At 42.1% G+C, this 15,019-nt stretch overlaps 1 protein-coding gene across 1 annotated transcript in view; it reads right to left on the bottom strand.

Annotated features, from left to right (window-relative positions):
* The window catches only part of ARHGAP6 (Rho GTPase activating protein 6), a 312,873-nt gene that overhangs the window by 201,128 nt on the left and 96,726 nt on the right, over nucleotides 1–15,019 (bottom strand). The window lies entirely within an intron of this gene.

Here is a 15,019-nt window from a genome sequence, read left to right as displayed (position 1 = left end):
TTTCCTTTCCCCTTTCCTTTCTCCTTTCCTTTCTCTCTTATTTCTTCTGTGCCAGTGAAGCCTGTGAGCCCGGATTCACATTTGGGTGCTCCCATCCCCAGTTGCCTGTCTTGTCCCTTTGGCAGACAGTATTTTCCCTGCAACAGGGACAACAAAAATGGATGTGTCTGTGCTCAGATGGCCTGTCTAAGCATCATCATCCAGGTCTGTTGTCCCTACTTCAGGCTACATCTAAAGTCATGCCTGCAAAATGCAGCAAGGATGTGCACTGAAAGATCTGTGTTGTGATGACTAGAGACGTAGCTATCACTTCCTCAGAAAGAAAGTGGAAATCTATCCCAGGCCTATGTTAATCTTATGTCCATTTAACTCTTACACCCACTGCTGAAGAATCTATATTAAGAGCGAACTTCTGCAGCATATAGCTTTGTGTTGTCTAAAAAACTTCACCATTACAAGGGTCTGGGAGAGTGAGGCTGTTGAACCCTCAGAATGAAAAAACCTACATGGGGAATGAAATTTCCCATTTCCCAGCAGAACTTTAAAGCACACAAATAAATACTCTAGGCAGCCAGTTTGCAGATGGAAGTAAGTTTTTCTCGTAAAATATGGCATTCCAAATGAGATATGCTAACATTTTTAATTCATGTGCTTCCTTCTAAAGATTTCTCTTGACAAAATTGTGAGTGCTGTTTTCAGCCTTAGGAAGTTTTGCTGTATCACTTGTTCTGTGCCTAAGTGAAAGACTTGAGCTTCCCCAGGAGTGCAGCAATCTCCCATTGTTTGAAGGGCTGTATTGTTTTCATGTAGAAAGGTGAAGATGGAAAAGTTCATGTTTATATACTTAGGTACATTCTTGATACACAGTCAGGAAACTCTTCTTAAAGTATTTCCAAACCCATCTTCAAATAATACACAATACTGTAAATCCTGCTTATGTGAAATCCCATCATCTGAGATGAATCATGTTCATCTGAAATAAAAGAAAGTCACATGGATTGTCTTGCTGAGGAGTTACCAACAATGGTAGAATAGAATTATTTATAAAAATGAAAATTTAAATTTCTAAATCACATCAAAGTATTAGAAGTATCGATATAAACTGCTAGACCAAATTGCCACATTTGACACATGTAGCACATGGGGGATCCAGCACAGTCCTGAGCAGTATCTCGACAAGCTTTGCACTCTCATGCTGTCCCCTGTGCTTTCATGCCACCATACAGTCTTGATTTTGTGCTACAAAACACACTCTGTGTGGCTGTGACATAGACTCCTCTTAATCCCACATACTTTGCTGTTATTTCTCTTTGCATTTCTCTCTCTAACAACACACAGTGTGAACTTTGTGCAGCTTTGGAAGATCAATCTCACCACACAATTGAGAGGACAGGGCACCTTCCACTCCACATATACTTGGCCAGAGGTAGGTCTCACTTTCTGTCTTCAGTTAAAGCAATATGGAAGGCTGATGTACAAAGACTTGATGCCAAATTGATAGATCCAGAGACCCATGCAGCCAAATCTCTACCAAACCAATCCTCTGGCAGCCACAGTGGCAGAGGGCATCCTCAGCTCCCTGATATCTCATTCCCTTCTCTGCCCAAGGCTGAGCACACCTCTTGGTGCCAGTGTGGGATTGCACTGTCAAACTGGTGGTGCCCACTGAGACCACGGGCATTTTGCCAGCAGAGAGTGACAATCTGGAGCACAGGGGTAGGGAAGAGGAGGCCAGTGCCAGAGGAAGGCCAGCATTTGGATAATTAATCAGAAAATTATGTATCAGCACAGTTTACAGAGATAATCTCTTCTTGAATTGCTCTGGTTAAAAAGTGTAGAAAATTGGAAGGAAAAAGACAATGTAAAAAGTGATGATTCTGTTTCCATCTCCCACATTCAGCAATCCTCAGAAATGCCACTTTTATTTTGTTCTCCACTAACTTCATCCCAGTGTACAAAACCTAGAAGTATTTCCCAAGAAGCTGAACTGTGGTATTTGAATTTTTCTCAATTATCTGTCATTGTTTTTTTCCACAAGTTAATTTTTCCTATTTGTTCACTGGCTTTGTATCTATAATATAAATATTACAAATTCTAAACTTTTGTAAATATTTTCTGTATAAATATTATCATTTACTATGGTAAATGATTTCTAAGTAAAAGCTGATCTCAGTCAAGTTTCTCATATTAGTGCTATGGACTACTCAAAAGAAAAAGAAAGATACTGTATAGAAACAGGTTTTGTTTTATACGACATACAACAACATACCATCTTTTATGTTCTGGGCCTTTTAGCCTCGCCAAGAATTACTTCATCTGGAAAATATCCTGGTAGGGAGACGTACTTGTAACTTTAGATACCATGAAGCACAAGTCTGAAACTTCAAATTTCAGCACTTTCTTCATAACAGTAAGGGGTAAAAGAACTCCACTTCAGCTGGAATATAAATAAAGCTAAGTGAAAATATTATTGCTCAGTAGTCCAGCTAACAAGCAGTAGCAAAGAAACCAACAAAGTGAAATTAAAGCAAAGTTAAGTCATTTACAAAATGTCAAGAGAACTCAAGATTCACAAATTTCCCTTTTTGTGTAAGGCTTGCTACTTTGGTTCTACGTGCCTCAACACTGTTTGGATGTAACAAAATCTTAGAAACACAGAAACACAGGATGGTTTGGCTTGGAAGAGATGTTAAAGATCTTGTAGTTCCAAGCCCCCTGCCATGGGCAGGGACTCATCTCGCTAGACCAGGTTTCTCAGGGCTCCATCCCACCTGGCCTTGAATGCTTGCAGGGATGGGGCAGCCACAAGTTTAGTGGGCCACCTGCTCCAGTGTCTCACAGCAGGGAATTCCTTCCTAATACCTCATCTATACATACTCTCTTTCCACTTGAAGCCATTCCCCCTGTCCTGTCACAACAGGCCCTGGCAGAAAGTCTCTCTCCAGCTTTCTTGCAAGCCCCCCTTCAGGTACTGGAAGGCTGCTGTAGGGTTTCCCCAGAGCCTTCCCTTTTCCAAGCTGAACCCCAACTATCTCAGCTTTTCCTCACAAGAGAGGCACCCAAAAGTAAGACTGGTTTCCTGACAGCTTACTTTCAAAGAGTGTAAGACCTTGAAGACCTATTCAATGGCAGAAATTTTCATTCCAGGTTTTTCATTAAAAACAAACAAGCAAAGAAACAAACAAGCACAGAGAAAAACAAACAAACAAAACACAAGCATTTCAGCCTCTGAATATGTCTGGATTTTCAGTCCTTCAAAGCTTATCTACTGCCAGCCTAAATCTCCAAATATCCAAAAGGCTGCTAAAGACTAAGCCCACCTGCAGATCACAGGAGGGAAGGGATTGAATTGTGCATAGGTGAGTAAAGCTTTCTGCTGACCAGCACAGTACCTCAACACCTGAAGAGACATCAAAGCACCACCTCATGAAACTGCTGAGATGGTGCTGTCATTCCTGAATCATGCATTCTTTGTTATGCAGCTCTACCTCTCTAATGTAATTTTTCCATCATAGAAAGTTTATAAAAAAGAGTTCAATGCAATTAAGACTCATGTTGTAGCCAGCTGTGGGTCGGCCTCTTCTCCCAGGAAACTAGTGACAGGATGAGAGGACATAGCCTCAGGCTGTGCCAGGTTTACATTGAACTTTAGGAGGAATTCTTTCACAGAAAGGGTGATTAGACATTGGAATGGACTGCACAGGGAGGCACTGGAATCGCCATCTCTTTGGGTGTTTAAGAAAGACTGGAGTGACACTCAGTGCCATGGTCCAGTTGACAGGTGGTGTTCAGTCGTAGACTGGACTGGATGATCTCAGAGCTTTTTTCCAAGCTAATTGATTCTGTGATTCCCTGCCCTCCTCTACCATGTGATTTCCAGCCCCACTGCTTTAGCTTTGTCATCTTACAGGTGTGTTCCTGCCTTATTGCCAGCACGCAGGAATGTCCCTCATGCCACATGACAAAGTACAGATCTGAAACAGAGATCACAGAAAACTCAGACATGTGCAGAAAGGGAGGCAGAACTAGCAGAGACCCTGAAACTCCATCAGTCCTCAGTACAAGAGGATGATGGCCATGATAATCATGTTTACATATTACATATATTATATATTACATATATGTACTATAATTTACTCCAAATTGAGCACTTCACAGATCTTTCTCTGTTGCTAAAAAGGCTCTTAGGTTCCCTTGCCAACACTGATGCTTGGAGGTGGTGAAACAGGAAGGGCATAAGGGGTGCAGCTGAAAAAGGCTTCTCTCTCAGCTGCCTAAAACACAAACTTTGATGCTTCATTAAGCCTTTGCATAACTATCCTGATGAGTGAAATGCTGCTGTCAATCCTATGTCAGTCCTAGTACAGAAATTCATACCAGGCAAGCACTGCTAAAGAAGCAGTCACCAGAAACATATCACTGAATGCTCTGACCACTCTGTTCCTCCACCTCTCCAGCTGCATACTTGGAGGCAGTAATTCTCAGTTATCTTCCCTTCCCAGAGCAGTATGAGATCACTGTACTAAATTACAATCTTCACAAGAGGTTGTTTATACAGGCGTGTCTGTTTGGCTGTGGGAAAGAGTACCTCTTGTCACAGGTTTGTCTATGTCCCACTGAGAGACACTAAATATTTATATCAGCTAAAATTTAAGATGTTTTCCTGATTTGTTGAATCCAATTTTAGTGTAACTGCTCCCTAAAGTAATGGACACACCTTCCCAACATTTCTGTCTTCATGTTTCCAGTCTCCTTCTCATTGCAATGCTAAAAAATTTGTGACTGCATCATAAAGGAAGTGACTTGCTGTAAATTCACCCAGTGGCAAAAACGCAGCAAAAGATGAGTTTTCAACTGGACCAGCTCTCTGATCCAACAACTTGCTATGCAGTCATGTCTTTACTGAGCACTCACACAGGAAGCAGAAAAACACCAATTGCCTTAAATCATGAAACAGCAACCTAACCAAAATACGGTAGCAGTGGCTGAAAGGTAAGCGGGTTCCTAGAGCTCAGAGTATCAGTCCAGCTTAGGGAGTGGAGCCACAAGGAAACTGCCTGCCACCTGCAGGACCCCAGGGACCCCTCAGCAGTCTGATGAGTGCAGTGCAAGCAGGGCCCTCCCACTCCCCTCACAATTAAGGGTGTCTGTGTCACAGTATAATAATAGTGCTGTGCAAAGAACAGCACAAACAGCAGTTATTGTCATCACAAAATCATGATACAAATACCCTTCCAAAACCAGCAATGAAATGATCTGCAAGAAGCCAGGAAGCCAGACTTTTTTTGTAGACATTTTGCTATCCTTCAGCATTAGTTACTCAGATATTGTCACAATTTCACTTCAGGGAATGGTTGGCTCTGTCATTTTTGCGTCTTTCTTTCGTGTTTTTATGATTTGTATATTCAGAAACAGTTTTCTGTGTGGTTCATTATCACCTTATTAAATGCCTAATCCTGTAGGGCATGGCTGACACAAACACTAACTTTATATTTCTGGCATCACATATAGCCACATATTCTTGCCTTGACGTTAAATTTTGCTTTTGTCTAATTTAGCTGACATTGAATGACAGGTCAACAGCAGTAGAACTACAAACTAAGCACATACCAAAAGCCTGCCAGTAACCCAGTTCAAAGAAACATTGATTTATGAGACATACTTGTGCCCAGCCTTGTGCCAAAGATAAGGAGATGCTGCCTCCAGAAGTCAAATGCAAGGTGCTTCTTTCCTCAACAGGAAAACAGCAGCACTTGGGGGCAGCTCCACATCAGCTGGGCACTCCTGGCCTTGGTCTGCTGGGGGCTTGCAAGGACCCATTTGTGAGCAAAGATCTGTCCAGCAGCCACCACAAAGAAAGGAAACTAAAGCAAAAACTTGCAATAAAAAAGTATTTTCTCCATCCCAGAAATGTCTTATAGCAAGCCAGTTCACGCTTTTGAAGATCCTGTGGTAAAATGAAAACGTCATCAAGCACCAGCATGGCTTGGCACTGACACAACATCACCTGCTGACACAATAATCACCTGCACTAGTGAACTGTGGAGTTAATGTCAGCTCTCCAGTTCCTCCAACACTAACTCTGGTCCCCAGAATGTGACCCAAATAATGGGGGTTGACAACAGCTCAAGTTAGGACTCTGGCGAGTTCAGTTTAAGAAAATAAGATTGTAACAAAGAATAAAAAGAATAAAAGAATAAAAAAAAATTAGATTGTAACAAAGACCTATTAAAAAGGTGTGAGAGCAGCTCCTCACTGACTTTAATTATTGCAATCCCTATGAATGTTGTCTCCTGCTTTCCCCAGGCTCCTTTAATGCATTGCAGTCACAAGGGTGATGTTAAAAACGCTGGAAGAAGGACAGCTGACAGTAACCTTATCTTTGGCCTCTGGATAACATGGTGACACAAAACTGGGAGGCCTGCCTAGGACTGGGAGCAATCTCCTTCCTTCAGTCCTTATCAGACCATGGAACTGGGGAGTGTGGTTTCTTTGCCTTTCCTATTGTGTCATGTTTCCATGCTGAACTGGCATGTCAGGAGCAAAGTGTTACCTTAGTAAGCGAGGGCTCATCAGCTGAGATGTGCCACAGAAAAGAGCCCCCACATAAGGGACCAAGTCCTTCTAGCCAGAGTGGTTCATCAGGAGCTGGAGGGGGGTCCTCAGCACACCCACATGATTCTCTGGCCCCCTCCAATAGACACTGCACCCTCTGGGGTCCCTAGGTGAAGGCAGGAATGAGGATGGGTGGTGAAGCAAGCTAACATGCTGATCTAGATTGGAAATGTTAGCCTGGTTTTGTGCTGGATCCATTTTAGCTGGGATGGCAGTTCTGGGTGAGCCAGCTCATGGCACAACCTCCTGACCTGTATGAGAGAGATGATCTGTCAGCCTGCTGTGGGGGACATCAAACCAGAGTCACTGCAGTGCACACTGCTCCCTGCTACACAGTGACCTGTCCACCTGGACACAGAACCCATGGCTCATAAGCCTGTGGTTAGCCAAACACAGTGTCCTCCTTGCCACAAGGAGAAAAAGAAACACACAGCCTCCACTGGGAATGAGCCAGTTTAGCTCTTCACTTTCCCCATGATCTTAGCCTTGAGGACTAATATGATAATCCCATATTCTTAACAAAACAAAGTTAATCTGAGCCTCAAGGGCACTTCAAGGCTGAATTTCCTACTTCTCTCTGATAATAAAATTTGGTTCCAGTAATTTAGATTCTCAAAGGTGTTCCTGTCCCTTATACTGAACATTTCTAGGCACTGAAAGCACAGTAAGGAGTTTTTTTAACTGCCAAGGAGTAGTCTGGAGTTTTCCAGATCATTCTGAGTGAAAAGTGACTAAAATGATACCTCAGAGTTCAGTAGCAGTTAATAGTCTGATAGTCAAATTAAGTTTGGTCCCTTTGGGTTAAATAACTGTTTGTCCTAGCCTTGTAAAACCTTGGCTGGGTTTGAGAGATGAACTGGTTCACTATAAAAAATGCCAAGACCCAATGGGAGGGGGAAGACATTGGGGAAGATCCAGTGAGGAAAGGGTGAGTCTGTCCCTTCTGGCAGATGGGAGCTCCCAGTCAAACCTACTCTTAAGAGTCCTGTGACTTAAGAGTCCTGTGAGTCAGGATTGGTCCTTTGTTAAGGATTTTGCAGTCCCACACATGCTCACATTTAAGATGCTGCTTTCCTTGGGTTTTAGTTTTAACACTTGTGCCAAGCTTAAAAGTTTCACTGTTGTACCATGGGAAATGCATTTCTGTGCAAATCTGACAAGCACAGTAATAATTCTCCTTTCCTCTTATGATCCTAATCTCTGGCAAAAAAACCGTAAAACGCTATTTCCAGGAAACAACTATGATAAGTGCAAACAATTCAGTGACATTTTTATAGCAATGTGCTTTCAAGCTATCATTAAGTCTGTGTGAGAAAAACAACCACAAAACCACTGGAGCACACTGAACCCCAATTGAAGGCTTTAGTGTATCTGTCACTTTCAATTGCATGTATATATATTAAAAATCTCAAACCAACAAACCTTTCTGGCATGCAGAACAGTTGTATTCAGAAAAGTTAGCAACATAAGGCTTCAAGAATTGTACATGTCTTTCAGATTTCTATATACTGAACTAGTTGATCTCACTGCAGTTATCCATATGTACTAAATTTTAGGGGTATGTAAGAATTTGAAAGATGGAGACATAAACTAGCATGTTGCAACTCTTCTCGAAGTACTTGAGACTGAGGAGGGACAAGTAGATAAATAAAACATTGCAAACTCCTAATTTCTACACAAACCTTAAGGAGAAAGAGCAGTGAAAACAGACTGTGTTATGCAGTCTCTGGACAGTGCTGTGTGCATTCCATCTAAAATGGGAGAGACTGTCAATTTTAAAGGTCTCCTTTCCAGTGGTATTGATGTTCATCTTTGTGAGTACCTAGAAACATCAGTCTAGTCTTTCTAAACCTGCAGACAAGATTATAGTTAAACAGTCCGTCCTTCACAGCTCACTACTGGACTTGTTCCCTTAGGAAAGATCACATCAATGCCAATTTCTTCAGATTCATGCTTTTTTAGACTGAATTCCACTAGGAACCTTTTAATGCCACTCTTCCATGCAAGATGAAACATAATATTTCATTGTTATGGAACAATGAAATATAGAAGAATATCCAGTGCTTGGGCAGTGACAGATCATGATATCAGGCTAGCCTATCACCTAATGAGAAATTAATTTGCTTCTGAAAAAATATGACTGCCTACATTAGCTCCTTTTTTTCTACCCCTTTCTCATATATCTCAGTGTTTAAGGAGTTATACATATGATCTTAGAAGATGGTTTTCCTTAGCCAAAAAGGCAGTACCTATGATAAAAGACAGCAGTAATAAGTACATGATAACAAAGCATAAAATAAGTTCAGGACTCCCACTGATTTTGAAAGAACATGGATACTTCGTGAGTGAATTAAAACTCATATTGCCATACACTTTTAATTTTTTTCAGTCAAAATCCTTTCTACCAGTACTTTAAATCTTTACTAGAATGTAAAGGCTATCATTTATTTGGCATCCCAGTATTTATTGGCCATTGGTATTTTGCTCTTATGGTAGTATTACAATATATATTATTCACTGTATTCATATAAAGCCTATTATTTTGTGCATGGCTGTAAACCACATCAGCAAATTGTGACTATACATTATTTAAACATAGCTAGAATTCCCCCTGATAACCTATTGGGAATCAGAGCAGCTGGAACTGGACTGATTTCCACCTCTACCTTTATTTTCTGTGAGGTTTCTGCTTCCCCAGCCAGAGGAAGCAAAATACAATATGCTTCTCATCATAAACCTAGTGGAGATGAGGAGCAAAATGGTGTGAATTACGCTGGGAAGAGGTCTAAGAAGGAAGACTTACCTTTTACTTCACATTTCCACTGAATGGGGAGCTGTACAGGAGCATTGACAGCTGAGCAATGAGAGGTGAGAGAGAAAGGACTCACGGGTGGGAACACAAAAACTACATGCTACTGTGTGAAGACACTAGCAGGAGATGAAATAGAAGTGATGTGAGGAAAGGGATGCAGGGAACTGAGGATGGAGACTAGTGGGCAACCATTTGAATACAATTCCTTGGATGTATGCAATGCATTTCCTTAAGTGTTAAGCAGACCAATGAAATACTCTACTTCCAATAGGAATTAAAAAACAAGACCAAAACACAGTAAAAGTTAGAAAAAAACACCCTAGTTATGGAGAGTTAATATTATTTTAGTCGTTATTTTAAACCAGTCTGTTTATATTTTGGGTCATCTTATGTTTCAAATTCACAGGCAAAATACTTATTTTTCAGTAAATAATTAATACATAGTATTTCTCTGCCACAGGTTTGACTTTACATGTAATTTGTGGATTTAATTTTTTTTTTTCACAGCCCCTCTGGATCTGAACTTGCAGTGGTCTCTGCCATCATCCTTTACCTCACAGAAGTATTTCAAAGATGTGTTCCCCAAATACTAAACTTACATCACTTTAACCAGCATTCAGCAAGAAATCATCCTGTGGCTTAAGTTTTCCAGCCAATTCTCTTTCAAGCAGTAGAAAAAGCACTCTTAGTATTCCCTGCCCTCACAGCCCACGCTTTACAGTGTTTTTGTTGGAGGCAAGAAGAAGGAAACATACAGAATAACCTCACTGAAAAGAGCCATGGTTTAACACTATAAAAAGCTAATTCTGCTTCATCTGCTACAGCATATAAACCCTACTGTATCCTGTCCAGTGGCAGACAACATTAAAAGTGTTGGCATTTTCCTAGTGCTTTCTATGTTAAGCTTGCTGGCTTAAATTATACATCTAAAATTGCTAGTCCCTTTTGAAAATCTGAGGATTTTCAATGCAGACCACATTATCTGAAAAGCATGTAGTAATCCATGCTTTTTTCAAGATGCTTCAAGCTGGGAAAACAAAATCACCCATGACTATTCTTTAATATGTCCAGAAAACAAATGCAGCGTTTCATCAACAGAGTTTTTGAGTGCTGCAGCCCTATCATAGCAATGGACTATCAAGAGGGACAAAGGTATAAGAGCAAGCTGATGAGAAAGCTATTACCTATCCCCAAGTGCTCTAGTACAACATACTGTTAAATGTACAGAATCTGCCAGTTTTCTAGATTTCCCTACCCCACATCTCCCAACCATTTTACTCATACAGGAAGGCTGATCTGTTAAACCTGCCTCTGGCTGGGATACCCTTCTTTCAGCAGCACCACTTTTTTCTGTACAGAAAACCTCCAGCCCGCAAAAGAAACACCCAGCAGGCTGTGTGCAGCTTTGCCAGAGGGACAACCTGCACACAAGGCATTCCTGCCAGGAAAAACCATGGATATCAAGGTTCTCATAGCTTCACACCCCATATGTGACCCAGCTGCCTTGGCAAAGGTCTGGAGCACAGAGCTGGCCTCAGCTTTGGGTTGTAACCACAGAACTCTCCTCTCTGTCAACAGGATGAGTCAACTCATTTAATTCTTCTTGATAGATGGACTTTTATGCAATTTCACCTGGTTTTCTTTCTCCCAGAAAGAAAACTATAAATATTTATGCTTTTGAAAAATAAAGAGGGCCAACTTCCTGAACGTGATCCACATGCAATGCTTTTACTGCTACGAGGAAATGGAGAGTGAAGGTATTTGAGTGCCATCTGGACAAACAACTTCCATCTACATAAACATGCCCCACCAAGTGCAAGTCCCATGGGCAGGATACTTGCCACTAACTTTCAGGTTCACATGACCCTTCTCACAAACACTTCAAGGCCTTTAGATTAGGCATCTCTATTCCAGGCACAGGCTTTTGGTGCATATTCCCTAACATCTGGGGAAGAAGGAACTCATCTATCTGACTCTGGTCCTACCAGCTCCATGAGACCCCAGTCACAGAACTGCTGCTGAGTATATGGGACATACTTGATTTGTACATTTAGCAGCCCTTTAAGACAATTCTTCCCTTTCCCAAACAGTAATGTATTTTAAAAGCTGTACTCAAGTTTGTTTTTAGCTAGTACGTAATGTTTCTTGCTGTGTCAGGGCATAAGAGTGTGAAGGAACAGGGGCACCCCAGACCTGCTGGGAAGACCTGGCACACTCTCAGCCTGACCCTTGGCTCCAGGAGGTGAACCACAGTGTGCCAGTCAGTTCTCTGGCCTGTCACAGAGCACTGTGTTCACCTAAAATGGGCAGTAAAACCATGAGGCTTTGCAGAAGATGGCTAAGTCCAGCTGCATCCCTTGCCTGCTCTGTCTGTCCAGGGACAATGGATGTCCTTACTGGAATCAAGAGGAATCACTGGGAGTCAATATAGGGATGCCTCTCCATTTCTACTGCTCCCCTGCCATCACCTCCCTCTCTCCAAATCCCTCTGCCACACAGTCTCTTCTGCAATATTGTACCTATCCTTCAAACAGTTTTGTCATCCCATGACTCCCTTTCCAGCCCTTTGAGTGGCTCCTCTCCCTCAAGATGGAGTCAGGCTTATTCCTGTTGTGAGGAGCAGGGAGGAGAGGAAATCTTGAACAGCTTCTTCTCCAGCATCACTCTGCAGTGTGCCTCCTGTGCTGGGGAAGAGGTGGGAGAATGCAAGATAATTTGTAGGTGTACTAAGCAGTACAATGGTAATTGCATTATTAAAATCCTCTAATGTAAGACTGCCTGAAGAAAAGAAGAAAAACAGCTAAACTGCCTACTCAATATTTCTTTGTATAAACAAGACCATGGAAATGTATGCTGTGTACCATGGAGACTGGCTTATGAGAGCCTCCTTACAATCTCTCATGCTCTCTAGGGCTACATTTGATCTGTTGTTCACTCACCTCTCTTTTTTTCTTTGTTCAGTGTTAGCTAGTGATCCAAAAACAGGAGTTCACACCAGTCACAATAATGCTTTACCTTTCTACTAAAACCACAGAATTCCTACGCCAGTATTTTTCAAGAATCAAAGTCAAGGATCAGAAAGACGAAGCTGTAAGAAAAAAGCTTAGGAATATATAAAGAAACATTTTATTAGTGCCCAAAAAAAAAGAAAAAGAAAAAAAGAGAAAACCCAACAGAGCCATCATGTATTGATTTTGTACCACTTTTTACACACATGCCAGGTAGACACAGACCTCTTTTTCATCCTACCTGATGGCAGGCCAGATTGAATCCCTTCTTTAGGTAAGCCCTCCCTTCCCTTCCACAGGCCTCCCAAAGCATGTATTCCCTGTAATCATTTCAAAAGAGCACTATTCTAAAACAGAGTTCAGAGCTTCAGCAATCACCTACCTGGGGACTCACAAGCCCTGTCCCTAGCTCCATCCCACACCTGACTGCCCCTGTCCCCTACAGAGCTAGCACTGATAGGTCTGTAGGGGACAAGCAGGGTCTCACACCTGGAGATGCTGCCACAGAGCACGCTACCACAGTGACAAAGCCACAGATTTGGCAAGCCTGCTCAAAGAATCCATTTGGAATGTGTGCTGACTGTGCCTGCTGGCTTTTCTGGATATATCAACATGATGACATGTGAAAATAAAAAGTAGCTTTTTAAAAGTATGCCTGGAAGTAGACTAGGCCTGGCCTGTAGCTACAGAAACTTCAGTTCAGGGACTGGGAGACACCTCTGAGACAAGAGCCCTGGGTATGGACAAATATGACAGTATTTGCTCAAGTCACAATCACAGCTTCCTGAGGAGAAAAATCTTTTCATACGCCTTTACTCCCATTACCCTCATTCTGCAGAGTCTCAGAGTCTCACTAGTTGGAAACCATCTTCTGATTTCTGTCCTAAGGTTATTCAGTGCCACATTATAGCCCTTTAAATCGTTAGCTTAAATAGCTCTTCATTTCATCCCTAGTATTTGGTTCCTACTAAGAAAGGATAATCCTACCGCCTTCCCAATGTCCTTCTTTTGTGAGGCTAAGCACTCTGAAATCTTTTGATCTTTCTCCTCCCTGATTTTAGAAGCACTTACTTGGATCCACTCCAGGCCTAGCTCATTATACTTGAATAGGAATGACCAAAATTGCACAAGAAGTCTTAGTCACACTTTTTACAATGGAGTTACACTTTTTCAAACACAACTATATCTACACATGCAAATGAGTAGTTTTACAAAGATCACAATGTTTGCTATGAATGTTGTCTCTTAGGGCTTGGTACTGGGACCAGTGGTGTCTAGTACCTTTGCTGATGGCACGGACAGTGAGATCCAGAGCACTCCTGGCAAGTTAGCCCATGACACTCAGCCATGTGGTGCTGCTGGCACACTGGAGGGAAGGGATGCCATCCAGAGGGACCTGGACAGGCTGGAGACGTGGGCCTGCGTGAACTTTCAGTGAGGCCAAGTGCAAGGTCCTGCACCTGGGTACAGGCAATTCCAATCACAAATACAGCCTGTGGGGAGAGTGGACTGAGAGCACCTACGAGGAGAAGAACCTGGCAGGTATTGGTTGACAAGAGCTCAACATGAGCTGCTCTTGCAGCCCAGAAAGCCAACTGTGAGCTGGGCTGTATCAAAAGCAGTATGGCCAGCAGCTCATATTGATGCCTAACCCACTCACAAGGGTAGAGGTATGAAACAACAATACTGCTAAGACTCAAATATGCCGAGAAGAGAAGTACTAGGGGCAAGTATTTGTGCACTTATTGTGAAATTTAAAAGTAGTTTCCATTTTTAACCCATTTTCCAGTTCTTCAAATTCCACTACAGTAAAGCAACTCATCCTCCAAAGTGCTCCTCATAAATCTTTACAATTTCTGTCCTAAAACAGTTTTGGAGCAGCTGTGGCACTGAAAAGGCTATACAAATACACCAACACCAGAAAGTTTATAGACTTAAAGGTCATCATTTAGGAAGACCACAGCACGAATAAAACAACTTTTCTATCCTATGAATGGATCTCTCTGAGGTCTGCTGTGTCAGAGCAAAGCTTGGTTTGATCTCAGACAGTTCCTCTGTCACTACACATTTAACAAAAGCATACAAGCCGAGGGCAAGCATGAAGTTATCCTTACACTGACTGGCTTCCCCCTCAGTTCTAGCAATGCAAAGTGTAAGGACTGCCACAAGCTACATTCAAAGCACTCTGGTTTTCATCCGTGCTCTTCATCTGTGCACTATGAAGCCCTCCTCATACCCAGAAGGAATTCAATCATGCACTTCCAAAAAACACCAGCTCTATGGCAGAAATATAACCTGGGAACACCCCTCAGCAAAAAGTATGTTGTGAGCCTCAGCTGGAAGGGATCTATCCCTGCATCCAGCAGCTGGGATAGACAGTGGTGTTCAGAAATTCATTATCACTGCTGTTTTCAGGTGCATTTGACCTGCTTCAAGTCAGTATTTATTTGTTCTACCTTGCCAAGAAGCTGGGCAGAAGGTTAAAATTCTTCTCATAACCAGAGGCCTAATATATACTCAGGTTTCCTGGTCCTGCTGAAAGCTTGGTCAACAACAAAAAGAGATGTGGCTGAAGGAAGAGCAT

The sequence above is a fragment of the Parus major genome, chromosome 1, assembly GCF_001522545.3.
Source record: "Parus major isolate Abel chromosome 1, Parus_major1.1, whole genome shotgun sequence".
NCBI lineage: Eukaryota > Metazoa > Chordata > Aves > Passeriformes > Paridae > Parus > Parus major.
This window is presented reverse-complemented; position numbering and strand designations above follow the sequence as displayed.